The following is an 18,179-nucleotide window of genomic DNA, read 5'->3' on the forward strand; positions in this document are numbered from 1 at the left end:
CGATGAATCTGGCAAAAGTCCCCAACGATTTTGTGCACACTTGTTCTCTCACCTGAATGCAGCGCCACCTTGTAGCCATCGGATGTAACTGCAGCTCACAAAATGTTATATCAGAGAGCAAGTTGAGAGGACTCCAAGAGGCAGATGTCCATGGAAAGAGCCTCTCATGACAGCAGGAAGGTTAGACATTTCAAGATGGCAACATTTCCTGTCCAACGTCCTCACGTCCCGAACGCTCCCAAACGCTCAAAAGCCTCGCCCTCACCGGGTAGATCTCTGGCTCCCAGTTAAAATCAAATCCTGAGCATGCTAGCGCTAGGATCAAAGAGAGAGGCGAGGGTTAGAGAGCTGCTATCTTGGTAAAGGCCTGAAACTGCTAGTTCCCAAGAGGGTCTGCACTTTCAGTTATGACTGACTGAGACGAGAAGATGAAGATTTTCTGCACCCAGCATACATTGCAGCATGCTTAGGCAAATGAGGAGCGAGACCCACCAATCCCTCGCCACTTCGCTGAAAGCTCCTCCTCTGCATAAAGAGAACACTTTTACAAGGGAGCAGAGTGGCGCAGCGGAAGCGTGCTGGGCCCATAACCCAGAGGTCGATGGATCGAAACCATCCTCTGCTATAATATTTCTTGTTTTTTCTTCTGAGAACCAATCTGTCATTTCCACGCTACCAGCAAGGAAAAGCGCAGGCTTGTGCTAGCTATGTGAGAACAGACTTCTCAACTATCTGTCTCTGCTGAAATACAAGAGAGTGATCGCCAAAGGATCAACCCCATACTTTGAAAGTAAAGATACCCAATTATAAGCATAAATGACTGGTGGGACCGTCACACGTTTTTCTGGGCATGCTTTGAATGTCATTCTTGCCTTTTCGTTCTGCTCTTATCATTCTCCTGGGCATTTCATGGAAGGCACTCTCTTTCTCTTCGCTGCTTTGCTTCCAATGCTGCCTAAATATGTTCATTTCCACTATTTGTACTACTGCTTTCCATTTCTTCTCTTCTGCACAGATTTGGCCTTGGTTTCAATCCCCAGTTCCTTACCCTCTACAAGAAACTTTCTACTGCTTTTCATGTTGGTATCTAAACCAAATGCACCATTGAAACTGGTGCAAGATAGTCATTGAACTCGGGGTTGTAATCTTTAGAACCGAGAGCAAACACATCATAGGGCGTTGGTGGTATAGTGGTGAGCATAGCTGCTTCCCAAGCAGTTGACCCGGGTTCGATTCCCGGCCAATGCAGTGCAAATTTTTATATGTTCTCCAAGCAGGATTTGTTTTAATGCAACATGTCACAAAACGGAAATATCATGAACAGATTAATCAGACGTTAAATTAAAAAAAAAATGAAATACTTAGGCAGGCATCTCGATCGCCCCATCTGCTACATTCATTGTCCTATTAGATGCTATTTTCCAAAAAGCAGAGTCACCACTCACATGTGCTGGTAATAAATATGTTGCGGGCGGTAGACAATGAAAGGGCTGAACCCCGACCAGACATTCTAACTCTAGCATCTCTATATTAAAAAGCATTTCTAGGCAATATCTAGCATGTGAATAAAAGTAGGCAAGATCCACCGATGAATCTGGCAAAAGTCCCCAACGATTTTGTGCACACTTGTTCTCTCACCTGAATGCAGCGCCACCTTGTAGGCATCGGATGTAACTGCAGCTCACAAAATGTTATATCAGAGAGCAAGTTGAGAGGACTCCAAGAGGCAGATGTCCATGGAAAGAGCCTCTCACGACAGCAGGAAGGTTGGGTATTTCAAGATGGCAACATTTCCTGTCCAACGTCCTCACGTCCCGAACGCTCCCAAACACTCAAAAGCCTCACACCAGGCAAGCCCTCACCGGGTAGATCTCTGGCTCCCAGTTAAAATCAAATCCTGAGCATGCTAGCGCTAGGATCAAAGAGAGAGGAGAGGGTTAGAGAGCTGCTATCTTGGTAAAGGCCTGAAACTGCTAGTTCCCAAGAGGGTCTGCACTTTCAGTTATGACTGACTGTGAGACGAGAAGATGAAGATTTTCTGCACCCAGCATACATTGCAGCATGCTTAGGCAAATGAGGAGCGAGACCCACCAATCCCTCGCCACTTCGCTGAAAGCTCCTCCTCTGCATAAAGAGAACACTTTTACAAGGGAGCAGAGTGGCGCAGCGGAAGCGTGCTGGGCCCATAACCCAGAGGTCGATGGATCGAAACCATCCTCTGCTATAATATTTCTTGTTTTTTCTTCTGAGAACCAATCTGTCATTTCCACGCTACAAGCAAGGAAAAGCGCAGGCTTGTGCTAGCTATGTGAGAAAAGACTTCTCAACTATCTGTCTCTGCTGAAACACAACAGAGTGATCGCCAAAGGATCAACCCCATACTTTGAAAGTAAAGATACCCAATTATAAGCATAAATGACTGGTGGGACCGTCACATGTTTTTCTGGGCATGCTTTGAATGTCATTCTTGCCTTTTCGTTCTCCTCTTATCATTCTCCTGGGCATTTCATGGAAGGCACTCTCTTTCTCTTCGCTGCTTTGCTTCCAATGCTGCCTAAATATGTTCATTTCCACTATTTGTACTACTGCTTTCCATTTCTTCTCTTCTGCACAGATTTGGCCTTGGTTTCAATCCCCAGTTCCTTACCCTCTATAAGAAACTTTCTACTGCTTTTCATGTTGGTATCTAAACCAAATGCACCATTGAAACTGGTGCAAGATAGTCATTGAACTCGGGGTTGTAATCTTTAGAACCGAGAGCACCCACATCATAGGGCGTTGGTGGTATAGTGGTGAGCATAGCTGCTTCCCAAGCAGTTGACCCGGGTTCGATTCCCGGCCAATGCAGTGCAAATTTTTATATGTTCTCCAAGCAGGATTTGTTTTAATGCAACATGTCACAAAACGGAAATATCATGAACAGATTAATCAGACGTTAAATAAAAAAAAAAATGAAATACTTAGGCAGGCATCTCGATCGCCCCATCTGCTACATTCATTGTCCTATTAGATGCTATTTTCCAAAAAGCAGAGTCACCACTCACGTGCTGGTAATAAATATGTTGCGGGCGGTAGACAATGAAAGGGCTGAACCCCGACCAGACATTCTAACTCTAGCATCTCTATATTAAAAAGCATTTCTAGGCAATATCTAGCATGTGAATAAAAGTAGGCAAGATCCACCGATGAATCTGGCAAAAGTCCCCAACGATTTTGTGCACACTTGTTCTCTCACCTGAATGCAGCGCCACCTTGTAGCCATCGGATGTAACTGCAGCTCACAAAATGTTATATCAGAGAGCAAGTTGAGAGGACTCCAAGAGGCAGATGTCCATGGAAAGAGCCTCTCACGACAGCAGGAAGGTTGGATATTTCAAGATGGCAACATTTCCTGTCCAATGTCCTCACGTCCCGAACACTCCCAAACGCTCAAAAGCCTCACACCGGGTAGATCTCTGGCTCCCAGTTAAAATCAAATCCTGAGCATGCTAGCGCTAGGATCAAAGAGAGAGGAGAGGGTTAGAGAGCTGCTATCTTGGTAAAGGCCTGAAACTGCTAGTTCCCAAGAGGGTCTGCACTTTCAGTTATGACTGACTGTGAGACGAGAAGATGAAGATTTTCTGCACCCAGCATACATTGCAGCAGGCTTAGGCAAATGAGGAGCGAGACCCACCAATCCCTCGCCACTTCGCTGAAAGCTCCTCCTCTGCATAAAGAGACCACTTTTACAAGGGAGCAGAGTGGCGCAGCGGAAGCGTGCTGGGCCCATAACCCAGAGGTCGATGGATAGAAACCATCCTCTGCTATAATATTTCTTGTTTTTTCTTCTGAGAACCAATCTGTCATTTCCACGCTACCAGCAAGGAAAAGCGCAGGCTTGTGCTAGCTATGTGAGAAAAGACTTCTCAACTATCTGTCTCTGCTGAAATACAAGAGAGTGATCGCCAAAGGATCAACCCCATACTTTGAAAGTAAAGATACCCAATTATAAGCATAAATGACTGGTGGGACCGTCACACGTTTTTCTGGGCATGCTTTGAATGTCATTCTTGCCTTTTCGTTCTGCTCTTATCATTCTCCTGGGCATTTCATGGAAGGCACTCTCTTTCTCTTCGCTGCTTTGCTTCCAATGCTGCCTAAATATGTTCATTTCCACTATTTGTACTGCTGCTTTCCATTTCTTCTCTTCTGCACAGATTTGGCCTTGGTTTCAATCCCCAGTTCCTTACCCTCTACAAGAAACTTTCTACTGCTTTTCATGTTGGTATCTAAACCAAATGCACCATTGAAACTGGTGCAAGATAGTCATTGAACTCGGGGTTGTAATCTTTAGAACCGAGAGCAACCACATCACAGGGCGTTGGTGGTATAGTGGTGAGCATAGCTGCTTTCCAAGCAGTTGACCCGGGTTCGATTCCCGGCCAATGCAGTGCAAATTTTTATATGTTCTCAAAGCAGGATTTGTTTTAATGCAACATGTCACAAAACGGAAATATCATGAACAGATTAATCAGACGTTAAATTAAAAAAAAAATGAAATACTTAGGCAGGCATCTCGATCGCCCCATCTGCTACATTCATTGTCCTATTAGATGCTATTTTCCAAAAAGCAGAGTCACCACTCACATGTGCTGGTAATAAATATGTTGCGGGCGGTAGACAATGAAAGGGCTGAACCCCGACTAGACATTCTAACTGTAGCATCTCTATATTAAAAAGCATTTCTAGGCAATATCTAGCATGTGAATAAAAGTAGCCAAGATCCACCGATGAATCTGGCAAAAGTCCCCAACGATTTTGTGCACACTTGTTCTCTCACCTGAATGCAGCGCCACCTTGTAGCCATCGGATGTAACTGCAGCTCACAAAATGTTATATCAGAGAGCAAGTTGAGAGGACTCCAAGAGGCAGATGTCCATGGAAAGAGCCTCTCATGACAGCAGGAAGGTTGGATATTTCAAGATGGCAACATTTCCTGTCCAACGTCCTCACGTCCCGAACGCTCCCAAACGCTCAAAAGCCTCGCCCTCACCGGGTAGATCTCTGGCTCCCAGTTAAAATCAAATCCTGAGCATGCTAGCGCTAGGATCAAAGAGAGAGGAGAGGGTTAGAGAGCTGCTATCTTGGTAAAGGCCTGAAACTGCTAGTTCCCAAGAGGGTCTGCACTTTCAGTTATGACTGACTGTGAGACGAGAAGATGAAGATTTTCTGCACCCAGCATACATTGCAGCATGCTTAGGCAAATGAGGAGCGAGACCCACCAATCCCTCGCCACTTCGCTGAAAGCTCCTCCTCTGCATAAAGAGAACACTTTTACAAGGGAGCAGAGTGGCGCAGCGGAAGCGTGCTGGGCCCATAACCCAGAGGTCGATGGATCGAAACCATCCTCTGCTATAATATTTCTTGTTTTTTCTTCTGAGGACCAATCTGTCATTTCCACGCTACCAGCAAGGAAAAGCGCAGGCTTGTGCTAGCTATGTGAGAAAAGACTTCTCAACTATCTGTCTCTGCTGAAATACAAGAGAGTGATCGCCAAAGGATCAACCCCATACTTTGAAAGTAAAGATACCCAATTATAAGCATAAATGACTGGTGGGACCGTCACACGTTTTTCTGGGCATGCTTTGAATGTCATTCTTGCCTTTTCGTTCTGCTCTTATCATTCTCCTGGGCATTTCATGGAAGGCACTCTCTTTCTCTTCGCTGCTTTGCTTCCAATGCTGCCTAAATATGTTCATTTCCACTATTTGTACTACTGCTTTCCATTTCTTCTCTTCTGCACAGATTTGGCCTTGGTTTCAATCCCCAGTTCCTTACCCTCTACAAGAAACTTTCTACTGCTTTTCATGTTGGTATCTAAACCAAATGCACCATTGAAACTGGTGCAAGATAGTCATTGAACTCGGGGTTGTAATCTTTAGAACCGAGAGCACCCACATCATAGGGCGTTGGTGGTATAGTGGTGAGCATAGCTGCTTCTCAAGCAGTTGACCCGGGTTCGATTCCCGGCCAATGCAGTGCAAATTTTTATATGTTCTCCAAGCAGGATTTGTTTTAATGCAACATGTCACAAAACGGAAATATCATGAACAGATTAATCAGACGTTAAATTAAAAAAAAAATGAAATACTTAGGCAGGCATCTCGATCGCCCCATCTGCTACATTAATTGTCCTATTAGATGCTATTTTCCAAAAAGCAGAGTCACCACTCACATGTGCTGGTAATAAATATGTTGCGGGCGGTAGACAATGAAAGGGCTGAACCCCGACCAGACATTCTAACTCTAGCATCTCTATATTAAAAAGCATTTCTAGGCAGTATCTAGCATGTGAATAAAAGTAGGCAAGATCCACCGATGAATCTGGCAAAAGTCCCCAACGATTTTGTGCACACTTTTTCTCTCACCTGAATGCAGCGCCATCTTGTAGCCATCGGATGTAACTGCAGCTCACAAAATGTTATATCAGAGAGCAAGTTGAGAGGACTCCAAGAGGCAGATGTCCATGGAAAGAGCCTCTCACGACAGCAGGAAGGTTGGATATTTCAAGATGGCAACATTTCCTGTCCAACGTCCTCACTTCCCGAACGCTCCCAAACGCTCAAAAGCCTCACACCGGGCAAGCCCTCACCGGGTAGATCTCTGGCTCCCAGTTAAAATCAAATCCTGAGCATGCTAGCGCTAGGATCAAAGAGAGAGGAGAGGGTTAGAGAGCTGCTATCTTGGTAAAGGCCTGAAACTGCTAGTTCCCAAGATGGTCTGCACTTTCAGTTATGACTGACTGTGAGACGAGAAGATGAAGATTTTCTGCACCCAGCATACATTGCAGCATGCTTAGGCAAATGAGGAGCGAGACCCACCAATCCCTCGCCACTTCGCTGAAAGCTCCTCCTCTGCATAAAGAGAACACTTTTACAAGGGAGCAGAGTGGCGCAGCGGAAGCGTGCTGGGCCCATAACCCAGAGGTCGATGCATCGAAACCATCCTCTGCTATAATATTTCTTGTTTTTTCTTCTGAGAACCAATCTGTCATTTCCACGCTACCAGCAAGGAAAAGCGCAGGCTTGTGCTAGCTATGTGAGAACAGACTTCTCAACTATCTGTCTCTGCTGAAATACAAGAGAGTGATCGCCAAAGGATCAACCCCATACTTTGAAAGTAAAGATACCCAATTATAAGCATAAATGACTGGTGGGACCGTCACACGTTTTTCTGGGCATGCTTTGAATGTCATTCTTGCCTTTTCGTTCTGCTCTTATCATTCTCCTGGGCATTTCATGGAAGGCACTCTCTTTCTCTTCGCTGCTTTGCTTCCAATGCTGCCTAAATATGTTCATTTCCACTATTTGTACTACTGCTTTCCATTTCTTCTCTTCTGCACAGATTTGGCCTTGGTTTCAATCCCCAGTTCCTTACCCTCTACAAGAAACTTTTTACGGCTTTTCATGTTGGTATCTAAACCAAATGCACCATTGAAACTGGTGCAAGATAGTCATTGAACTCGGGGTTGTAATCTTTAGAACCGAGAGCAAACACATCATAGGGCGTTGGTGGTATAGTGGTGAGCATAGCTGCTTCCCAAGCAGTTGACCAGGGTTCGATTCCCGGCCAATGCAGTGCAAATTTTTATATGTTCTCCAAGCAGGATTTGTTTTAATGCAACATGTCACAAAACGGAAATATCATGAACAGATTAATCAGACGTTAAATTAAAAAAAAAATGAAATACTTAGGCAGGCATCTCGATCGCCCCATCTGCTACATTCATTGTCCTATTAGATGCTATTTTCCAAAAAGCAGAGTCACCACTCACATGTGCTGGTAATAAATATGTTGCGGGCGGTAGACAATGAAAGGGCTGAACCCCGACCAGACATTCTAACTCTAGCATCTCTATATTAAAAAGCATTTCTAGGCAATATCTAGCATGTGAATAAAAGTAGGCAAGATCCACCGATGAATCTGGCAAAAGTCCCCAACGATTTTGTGCACACTTGTTCTCTCACCTGAATGCAGCGCCACCTTGTAGCCATCGGATGTAACTGCAGCTCACAAAATGTTATATCAGAGAGCAAGTTGAGAGGACTCCAAGAGGCAGATGTCCATGGAAAGAGCCTCTCACGACAGCAGGAAGGTTGGATATTTCAAGATGGCAACATTTCCTGTCCAATGTCCTCACGTCCCGAACGCTCCCAAACGCTCAAAAGCCTCACACCGGGTAGATCTCTGGCTCCCAGTTAAAATCAAATCCTGAGCATGCTAGCGCTAGGATCAAAGAGAGAGGAGAGGGTTAGAGAGCTGCTATCTTGGTAAAGGCCTGAAACTGCTAGTTCCCAAGAGGGTCTGCACTTTCAGTTATGACTGACTGTGAGACGAGAAGATGAAGATTTTCTGCACCCAGCATACATTGCACCATGCTTAGGCAAATGAGAAGCGAGACCCACCAATCCCTCGCCACTTCGCTGAAAGCTCCTCCTCTGCATAAAGAGAACACTTTTACAAGGGAGCAGAGTGGCGCAGCGGAAGCGTGCTGGGCCCATAACCCAGAGGTCGATGGATCGAAACCATCCTCTGCTATAATATTTCTTGTTTTTTCTTCTGAGAACCAATCTGTAATTTCCACGCTACCAGCAAGGAAAAGCGCAGGCTTGTGCTAGCTATGTGAGAAAAGACTTCTCAACTATCTGTCTCTGCTGAAATACAAGAGAGTGATCGCCAAAGGATCAACCCCATACTTTGAAAGTAAAGATACCCAATTATAAGCATAAATGACTGGTGGGACCGTCACACGTTTTTCTGGGCATGCTTTGAATGTCATTCTTGCCTTTTCGTTCTGCTCTTATCATTCTCCTGGGCATTTCATGGAAGGCACTCTCTTTCTCTTCGCTGCTTTGCTTCCAATGCTGCCTAAATATGTTCATTTCCACTATTTGTACTACTGCTTTCCATTTCTTCTCTTCTGCACAGATTTGGCCTTGGTTTCAATCCCCAGTTCCTTACCCTCTACAAGAAACTTTCTACTGCTTTTCATGTTGGTATCTAAACCAAATGCACCATTGAAACTGGTGCAAGATAGTCATTGAACTCGGGGTTGTAATCTTTAGAACCGAGAGCAAACACATCATAAGGCGTTGGTGGTATAGTGGTGAGCATAGCTGCTTCCCAAGCAGTTGACCCGGGTTCGATTCCCGGCCAATTCGGTGCAAATTATTATATGTTCTCCAAGCAGGATTTGTTTTAATACAACATGTCACAAAACGGAAATATCATGAACAGATTAATCAGACGTTAAATTTAAAAAAAAATGAAATACTTAGGCAGGCATCTCGATCGCCCCATCTGCTACATTCATTGTCCTATTAGATGCTATTTTCCAAAAAGCAGAGTCACCACTCACATGTGCTGGTAATAAATATGTTGCGGGCGGTAGACAATGAAAGGGCTGAACCCCGACCAGACATTCTAACTCTAGCATCTCTATATTAAAAAGCATTTCTAGGCAATATCTAGCATGTGAATAAAAGTAGGCAAGATCCACCGATGAATCTGGCAAAAGTCCCCAACGATTTTGTGCACACTTGTTCTCTCACCTGAATGCAGCGCCACCTTGTAGCCATCGGATGTAACTGCAGCTCACAAAATGTTATATCAGAGAGCAAGTTGAGAGGACTCCAAGAGGCAGATGTCCATGGAAAGAGCCTCTCACGACAGCAGGAAGGTTGGATATTTTAAGATGGCAACATTTCCTGTCCAATGTCCTCACGTCCCGAACGCTCCCAAACGCTCAAAAGCCTCACACCGGGCAAGCACTCACCGGGTAGATCTCTGGCTCCCAGTTAAAATCAAATCCTGAGCATGCTAGCGCTAGGATCAAAGAGAGAGGAGAGGGTTAGAGAGCTGCTATCTTGGTAAAGGCCTGAAACTGCTAGTTCCCAAGAGGGTCTGCACTTTCAGTTATGACTGACTGTGAGACGAGAAGATGAAGATTTTCTGCACCCAGCATACATTGCAGCATGCTTAGGCAAATGAGGAGCGAGACCCACCAATCCCTCGCCACTTCGCTGAAAGCTCCTCCTCTGCATAAAGAGAACACTTTTACAAGGGAGCAGAGTGGCGCAGCGGAAGCGTGCTGGGCCCATAACCCAGAGGTCGATGGATCGAAACCATCCTCTGCTATAATATTTCTTGTTTTTTCTTCTGAGAACCAATCTGTCATTTCCACGCTACCAGCAAGGAAAAGCGCAGGCTTGTGCTAGCTATGTGAGAAAAGACTTCTCAACTATCTGTCTCTGCTGAAATACAAGAGAGTGATCGCCAAAGGATCAACCCCATACTTTGAAAGTAAAGATACCCAATTATAAGCATAAATGACTGGTGGGACCGTCACACGTTTTTCTGGGCATGCTTTGAATGTCATTCTTGCCTTTTCGTTCTACTCTTATCATTCTCCTGGGCATTTCATGGAAGGCACTCTCTTTCTCTTCGCTGCTTTGCTTCCAATGATGCCTAAATATGTTCATTTCCACTATTTGTACTACTGCTTTCCATTTCTTCTCTTCTGCACAGATTTGGCCTTGGTTTCAATCCCCAGTTCCTTACCCTCTACAAGAAACTTTCTACCGCTTTTCATGTTGGTATCTAAACCAAATGCACCATTGAAACTGGTGCAAGATAGTCATTGAACTCGGGGTTGTAATCTTTAGAACCGAGAGCAACCACATCATAGGGCGTTGGTGGTATAGTGGTGAGCATAGCTGCTTCCCAAGCAGTTGACCCGGGTTCGATTCCCGGCCAATGCAGTGCAAATTTTTATATGTTCTCCAAGCAGGATTTGTTTTAATGCAACATGTCACAAAACGGAAATATCATGAACAGATTAATCAGACGTTAAATTAAAAAAAAAATGAAATACTTAGGCAGGCATCTCGATCGCCCCATCTGCTACATTCATTGTCCTATTAGATGCTATTTTCCAAAAAGCAGAGTCACCACTCACATGTGCTGGTAATAAATATGTTGCGGGCGGTAGACAATGAAAGGGCTGAACCCCGACTAGACATTGTAACTGTAGCATCTCTATATTAAAAAGCATTTCTAGGCAATATCTAGCATGTGAATAAAAGTAGGCAAGATCCACCGATGAATCTGGCAAAAGTCCCCTACGATTTTGTGCACACTTGTTCTCTCACCTGAATGCAGCGCCACCTTGTAGCCATCGGATGTAACTGCAGCTCACAAAATGTTATATCAGAGAGCAAGTTGAGAGGTCTCTAAGAGGCAGATGTCCATGGAAAGAGCCTCTCATGACAGCAGGAAGGTTGGACATTTCAAGATGGCAACATTTCCTGTCCAACGTCCTCACGTCCCGAACGCTCCCAAACGCTCAAAAGCCTCGCCCTCACCGGGTAGATCTCTGGCTCCCAGTTAAAATCAAATCCTGAGCATGCTAGCGCTAGGATCAAAGAGAGAGGCGAGGGTTAGAGAGCTGCTATCTTGGTAAAGGCCTGAAACTGCTAGTTCCCAAGAGGGTCTGCACTTTCAGTTATGACTGACTGTGAGACGAGAAGATGAAGATTTTCTGCACCCAGCATACATTGCAGCATGCTTCGGCAAATGAGGAGCGAGACCCACCAATCCCTCGCCACTTCGCTGAAAGCTCCTCCTCTGCATAAAGAGAACACTTTTACAAGGGAGCAGAGTGGCGCAGCGGAAGCGTGCTGGGCCCATAACCCAGAGGTCGATGGATCGAAACCATCCTCTGCTATAATATTTCTTGTTTTTTCTTCTGAGAACCAATCTGTCATTTCCACGCTACCAGCAAGGAAAGGCGCAGGCTTGTGCTAGCTATGTGAGAACAGACTTCTCAACTATCTGTCTCTGCTGAAATACAAGAGAGTGATCGCCAAAGGATCAACCCCATACTTTGAAAGTAAAGATACCCAATTATAAGCATAAATGACTGTTGGGACCGTCACACGTTTTTCTGGGCATGCTTTGAATGTCGTTCTTGCCTTTTCGTTCTGCTCTTATCATTCTCCTGGGCATTTCATGGAAGGCACTCTCTTTCTCTTCGCTGCTTTGCTTCCAATGCTGCCTAAATATGTTCATTTCCACTATTTGTACTACTGCTTTCCATTTCTTCTCTTCTGCACAGATTTGGCCTTGGTTTCAATCCCCAGTTCCTTACCCTCTACAAGAAACTTTCTACTGCTTTTCATGTTGGTATCTAAACCAAATGCACCATTGAAACTGGTGCAAGATAGTCATTGAACTCGGGGTTGTAATCTTTAGAACCGAGAGCAAACACATCATAGGGCGTTGGTGGTATAGTGGTGAGCATAGCTGCTTCCCAAGCAGTTGACCCGGGTTCGATTCCCGGCCAATGCAGTGCAAATTTTTATATGTTCTCCAAGCAGGATTTGTTTTAATGCAACATGTCACAAAACGGAAATATCATGAACAGATTAATCAGACGTTAAATTAAAAAAAAAATGAAATACTTAGGCAGGCATCTCGATCGCCCCATCTGCTACATTCATTGTCCTATTAGATGCTATTTTCCAAAAAGCAGAGTCACCACTCACATGTGCTGGTAATAAATATGTTGCGGGCGGTAGACAATGAAAGGGCTGAACCCCGACCAGACATTCTAACTCTAGCATCTCTATATTAAAAAGCATTTCTAGGCAATATCTAGCATGTGAATAAAAGTAGGCAAGATCCACCGATGAATCTGGCAAAAGTCCCCAACGATTTTGTGCACACTTGTTCTCTCACCTGAATGCAGCGCCACCTTGTAGCCATCGGATGTAACTGCAGCTCACAAAATGTTATATCAGAGAGCAAGTTGAGAGGACTCCAAGAGGCAGATGTCCATGGAAAGAGCCTCTCACGACAGCAGGAAGGTTGGATATTTCACGATGGCAACATTTCCTGTCCAACGTCCTCACGTCCCGAACGCTCCCAAACGCTCAAAAGCCTCACACCAGGCAAGCCCTCACCGGGTAGATCTCTGGCTCCCAGTTAAAATCAAATCCTGAGCATGCTAGCGCTAGGATCAAAGAGAGAGGAGAGGGTTAGAGAGCTGCTATCTTGGTAAAGGCCTGAAACTGCTAGTTCCCAAGAGGGTCTGCACTTTCAGTTATGACTGACTGTGAGACGAGAAGATGAAGATTTTCTGCACCCAGCATACATTGCAGCATGCTTAATCAAATGAGGAGCGAGACCCACCAATCCCTCGCCACTTCGCGGAAAGCTCCTCCTCTGCATAAAGAGAACACTTTTACAAGGGAGCAGAGTGGCGCAGCGGAAGCGTGCTGGGCCCATAACCCAGAGGTCGATGGATCGAAACCATCCTCTGCTATAATATTTCTTGTTTTTTCTTCTGAGAACCAATCTGTCATTTCCACGCTACAAGCAAGGAAAAGCGCAGGCTTGTGCTAGCTATGTGAGAAAAGACTTCTCAACTATCTGTCTCTGCTGAAACACAACAGAGTGATCGCCAAAGGATCAACCCCATACTTTGAAAGTAAAGATACCCAATTATAAGCATAAATGACTGGTGGGACCGTCACATGTTTTTCTGGGCATGCTTTGAATGTCATTCTTGCCTTTTCGTTCTGCTCTTATCATTCTCCTGGGCATTTCATGGAAGGCACTCTCTTTCTCTTCGCTGCTTTGCTTCCAATGCTGCCTAAATATGTTCATTTCCACTATTTGTACTACTGCTTTCCATTTCTTCTCTTCTGCACAGATTTGGCCTTGGTTTCAATCCCCAGTTCCTTACCCTCTACAAGAAACTTTCTACTGCTTTTCATGTTGGTATCTAAACCAAATGCACCATTGAAACTGGTGCAAGATAGTCATTGAACTCGGGGTTGTAATCTTTAGAACCGAGAGCACCCACATCATAGGGCGTTGGTGGTATAGTGGTGAGCATAGCTGCTTCTCAAGCAGTTGACCCGGGTTCGATTCCCGGCCAATGCAGTGCAAATTTTTATATGTTCTCCAAGCAGGATTTGTTTTAATGCAACATGTCACAAAACGGAAATATCATGAACAGATTAATCAGACGTTAAATTAAAAAAAAAATGAAATACTTAGGCAGGCATCTCGATCGCCCCATCTGCTACATTCATTGTCCTATTAGAAGCTATTTTCCAAAAAGCAGAGTCACCACTCACATGTGCTGGTAATAAATATGTTGCGGGCGGTAGACAATGAAAGGGCTGAACCCCGACCAGACATTCTAACTCTAGCATCTCTATATTAAAAAGCATTTCTAGGCAATATCTAGCATGTGAATAAAAGTAGGCAAGATCCACCGATGAATCTGGCAAAAGTCCCCAACGATTTTGTGCACACTTGTTCTCTCACCTGAATGCAGCGCCACCTTGTAGCCATCGGATGTAACTGCAGCTCACAAAATGTTATATCAGAGAGCAAGTTGAGAGGACTCCAAGAGGCAGATGTCCATGGAAAGAGCCTCTCACGACAGCAGGAAGGTTGGATATTTCAAGATGGCAACATTTCCTGTCCAATGTCCTCACGTCCCGAACGCTCCCAAACGCTCAAAAGCCTCACACCGGGTAGATCTCTGGCTCCCAGTTAAAATCAAATCCTGAGCATGCTAGCGCTAGGATCAAAGAGAGAGGAGAGGGTTAGAGAGCTGCTATCTTGGTAAAGGCCTGAAACTGCTAGTTCCCAAGAGGGTCTGCACTTTCAGTTATGACTGACTGTGAGACGAGAAGATGAAGATTTTCTGCACCCAGCATACATTGCAGCATGCTTAGGCAAATGAGGAGCGAGACCCACCAATCCCTCGCCACTTCCCTGAAAGCTCCTCCTCTGCATAAAGAGAACACTTTTACAAGGGAGCAGAGTGGCGCAGCGGAAGCGTGCTGGGCCCATAACCCAGAGGTCGATGGATCGAAACCATCCTCTGCTATAATATTTCTTGTTTTTTCTTCTGAGAACCAATCTGTCATTTCCACGCTACCAGCAAGGAAAAGCGCAGGCTTGTGCTAGCTATGTGAGAAAAGACTTCTCAACTATCTGTCTCTGCTGAAATACAAGAGAGTGATCGCCAAAGGATCAACCCCATACTTTGAAAGTAAAGATACCCAATTATAAGCATAAATGACTGGTGGGACCGTCACACGTTTTTCTGGGCATGCTTTGAATGTCATTCTTGCCTTTTCGTTCTGCTCTTATCATTCTCCTGGGCATTTCATGGAAGGCACTCTCTTTCTCTTCGCTGCTTTGCTTCCAATGCTGCCTAAATATGTTCATTTCCACTATTTGTACTACTGCTTTCCATTTCTTCTCTTCTGCACAGATTTGGCCTTGGTTTCAATCCCCAGTTCCTTACCCTCTACAAGAAACTTTCTACTGCTTTTCATGTTGGTATCTAAACCAAATGCACCATTGAAACTGGTGCAAGATAGTCATTGAACTCGGGGTTGTAATCTTTAGAACCGAGAGCACCCATATCATAGGGCGTTGGTGGTATAGTGGTGAGCATAGCTGCTTCTCAAGCAGTTGACCTGGGTTCGATTCCCGGCCAATGCAGTGCAAATTTTTATATGTTCTCCAAGCAGGATTTGTTTTAATGCAACATGTCACAAAACGGAAATATCATGAACAGATTAATCAGACGTTAAATTAAAAAAAAAATGAAATACTTAGGCAGGCATCTCGATCGCCCCATCTGCTACATTCATTGTCCTATTAGATGCTATTTTCCAAAAAGCAGAGTCACCACTCACATGTGCTGGTAATAAATATGTTGCGGGCGGTAGACAATGAAAGGGCTGAACCCCGACCAGACATTCTAACTCTAGCATCTCTATATTAAAAAGCATTTCTAGGCAATATCTAGCATGTGAATAAAAGTAGGCAAGATCCACCGATGAATCTGGCAAAAGTCCCCAACGATTTTGTGCACACTTGTTCTCTCACCTGAATGCAGCGCCACCTTGTAGCCATCGGATGTAACTGCAGCTCACAAAATGTTATATCAGAGAGCAAGTTGAGAGGACTCCAAGAGGCAGATGTCCATGGAAAGAACCTCTCACGACAGCAGGAAGGTTGGATATTTCAAGATGGCAACATTTCCTGTCCAATGTCCTAACGTCCCGAACGCTCCCAAACGCTCAAAAGCCTCACAGCGGGCAAGGCCTCACCGGGTAGATCTCTGGCTCCCAGTTAAAATCAAATCCTGAGCATGCTAGCGCTAGGATCAAAGAGAGAGGCGAGGGTTAGAGAGCTGCTATCTTGGTAAAGGCCTGAAACTGCTAGTTCCCAAGAGGGTCTGCACTTTCAGTTATGACTGACTGTGAGACGAGAAGATGAAGATTTTCTGCACACAGCATACATTGCAGCATGCTTAGGCAAATGAGGAGCGAGACCCACCAATCCCTCGCCACTTCGCTGAAAGCTCCTCCTCTGCATAAAGAGAACACTTTTACAAGGGAGCAGAGTGGCGCAGCGGAAGCGTGCTGGGCCCATAACCCAGAGGTCAATGGATCGAAACCATCCTCTGCTATAATATTTCTTGTTTTTTCTTCTGAGAACCAATCTGTCATTTCCACGCTACCAGCAAGGAAAAGCGCAGGCTTGTGCTAGCTATGTGAGAACAGACTTCTCAACTATCTGTCTCTGCTGAAATACAAGAGAGTGATCGCCAAAGGATCAACCCCATACTTTGAAAGTAAAGATACCCAATTATAAGCATAAATGACTGGTGGGACCGTCACACGTTTTTCTGGGCATGCTTTGAATGTCATTCTTGCCTTTTCGTTCTGCTCTTATCATTCTCCTGGGCATTTCATGGAAGGCACTCTCTTTCTCTTCGCTGCTTTGCTTCCAATGCTGCCTAAATATGTTCATTTCCACTATTTGTACTACTGCTTTCCATTTCTTCTCTTCTGCACAGATTTGGCCTTGGTTTCAATCCCCAGTTCCTTACCCTCTACAAGAAACTTTCTACTGCTTTTCATGTTGGTATCTAAACCAAATGCACCATTGAAACTGGTGCAAGATAGTCATTGAACTCGGGGTTGTAATCTTTAGAACCGAGAGCAAACACATCATAGGGCGTTGGTGGTATAGTGGTGAGCATAGCTGTTTCCCAAGCAGTTGACCCGGGTTCGATTCCCGGCCAATGCAGTGCAAATTTTTATATGTTCTCCAAGCAGGATTTGTTTTAATGCAACATGTCACAAAACGGAAATATCATGAACAGATTAATCAGACGTTAAATTAAAAAAAAAATGAAATACTTAGGCAGGCATCTCGATCGCCCCATCTGCTACATTCATTGTCCTATTAGATGCTATTTTCCAAAAAGCAAAGTCACCACTCACATGTGCTGGTAATAAATATGTTGCGGGCGGTAGACAATGAAAGGGCTGAACCCCGACCAGACATTCTAACTCTAGCATCTCTATATTAAAAAGCATTTCTAGGCAATATCTAGCATGTGAATAAAAGTAGGCAAGATCCACCGATGAATCTGGCAAAAGTCCCCAACGATTTTGTGCACACTTGTTCTCTCACCTGAATGCAGCGCCACCTTGTAGCCATCGGATGTAACTGCAGCTCACAAAATGTTATATCAGAGAGCAAGTTGAGAGGACTCCAAGAGGCAGATGTCCATGGAAAGAGCCTCTCACGACAGCAGGAAGGTTGGATATTTCAAGATGGCAACATTTCCTGTCCAACGTCCTCACGTCCCGAACGCTCCCAAACGCTCAAAAGCCTCACACCAGGCAAGCCCTCACCGGGTAGATCTCTGGCTCCCAGTTAAAATCAAATCCTGAGCATGCTAGCGCTAGGATCAAAGAGAGAGGAGAGGGTTAGAGAGCTGCTATCTTGGTAAAGGCCTGAAACTGCTAGTTCCCAAGAGGGTCTGCACTTTCAGTTATGACTGACTGTGAGACGAGAAGATGAAGATTTTCTGCACCCAGCATACATTGCAGCATGCTTAGGCAAATGAGGAGCGAGACCCACCAATCCCTCGCCACTTCGCTGAAAGCTCCTCCTCTGCATAAAGAGAGCACTTTTACAAGGGAGCAGAGTGGCGCAGCGGAAGCGTGCTGGGCCCATAACCCAGAGGTCGATGGATCGAAACCATCCTCTGCTATAATATTTCTTGTTTTTTCTTCTGAGAACCAATC

At 44.9% G+C, this 18,179-nt stretch overlaps 9 non-coding genes across 9 annotated transcripts; all 9 read left to right on the plus strand.

The window, feature by feature from the left end:
• Window positions 1-1,176: 1,176 nt before the first annotated feature.
• Window positions 1,177-1,248, plus strand: TRNAG-CCC (transfer RNA glycine (anticodon CCC)). The gene has a single exon. It is a non-coding gene; the product is annotated as a tRNA-Gly (tRNA).
• A 1,527-nt stretch (window positions 1,249-2,775) lies between these two features.
• On the plus strand, window positions 2,776-2,847 carry TRNAG-CCC (transfer RNA glycine (anticodon CCC)). The gene has a single exon. It is a non-coding gene; the product is annotated as a tRNA-Gly (tRNA).
• Window positions 2,848-4,357: 1,510 nt separating this feature from the next.
• TRNAG-UCC (transfer RNA glycine (anticodon UCC)) lies at window positions 4,358-4,429 on the plus strand. The gene has a single exon. It is a non-coding gene; the product is annotated as a tRNA-Gly (tRNA).
• Window positions 4,430-5,945: 1,516 nt separating this feature from the next.
• On the plus strand, window positions 5,946-6,017 carry TRNAE-CUC (transfer RNA glutamic acid (anticodon CUC)). Its single transcript has one exon. It is a non-coding gene; the product is annotated as a tRNA-Glu (tRNA).
• Window positions 6,018-7,544: 1,527 nt separating this feature from the next.
• Window positions 7,545-7,616, plus strand: TRNAG-CCC (transfer RNA glycine (anticodon CCC)). Its single transcript has one exon. It is a non-coding gene; the product is annotated as a tRNA-Gly (tRNA).
• A 3,111-nt stretch (window positions 7,617-10,727) lies between these two features.
• TRNAG-CCC (transfer RNA glycine (anticodon CCC)) lies at window positions 10,728-10,799 on the plus strand. The gene has a single exon. It is a non-coding gene; the product is annotated as a tRNA-Gly (tRNA).
• Window positions 10,800-12,315: 1,516 nt separating this feature from the next.
• Window positions 12,316-12,387, plus strand: TRNAG-CCC (transfer RNA glycine (anticodon CCC)). Its single transcript has one exon. It is a non-coding gene; the product is annotated as a tRNA-Gly (tRNA).
• A 1,527-nt stretch (window positions 12,388-13,914) lies between these two features.
• Window positions 13,915-13,986, plus strand: TRNAE-CUC (transfer RNA glutamic acid (anticodon CUC)). The gene has a single exon. It is a non-coding gene; the product is annotated as a tRNA-Glu (tRNA).
• Window positions 13,987-17,097: 3,111 nt separating this feature from the next.
• Window positions 17,098-17,169, plus strand: TRNAG-CCC (transfer RNA glycine (anticodon CCC)). Its single transcript has one exon. It is a non-coding gene; the product is annotated as a tRNA-Gly (tRNA).
• The last annotated feature ends 1,010 nt before the right edge of the window (window positions 17,170-18,179 follow it).

Source organism: Triturus cristatus, chromosome 11, assembly GCF_964204655.1.
Source record: "Triturus cristatus chromosome 11, aTriCri1.1, whole genome shotgun sequence".
NCBI lineage: Eukaryota > Metazoa > Chordata > Amphibia > Caudata > Salamandridae > Triturus > Triturus cristatus.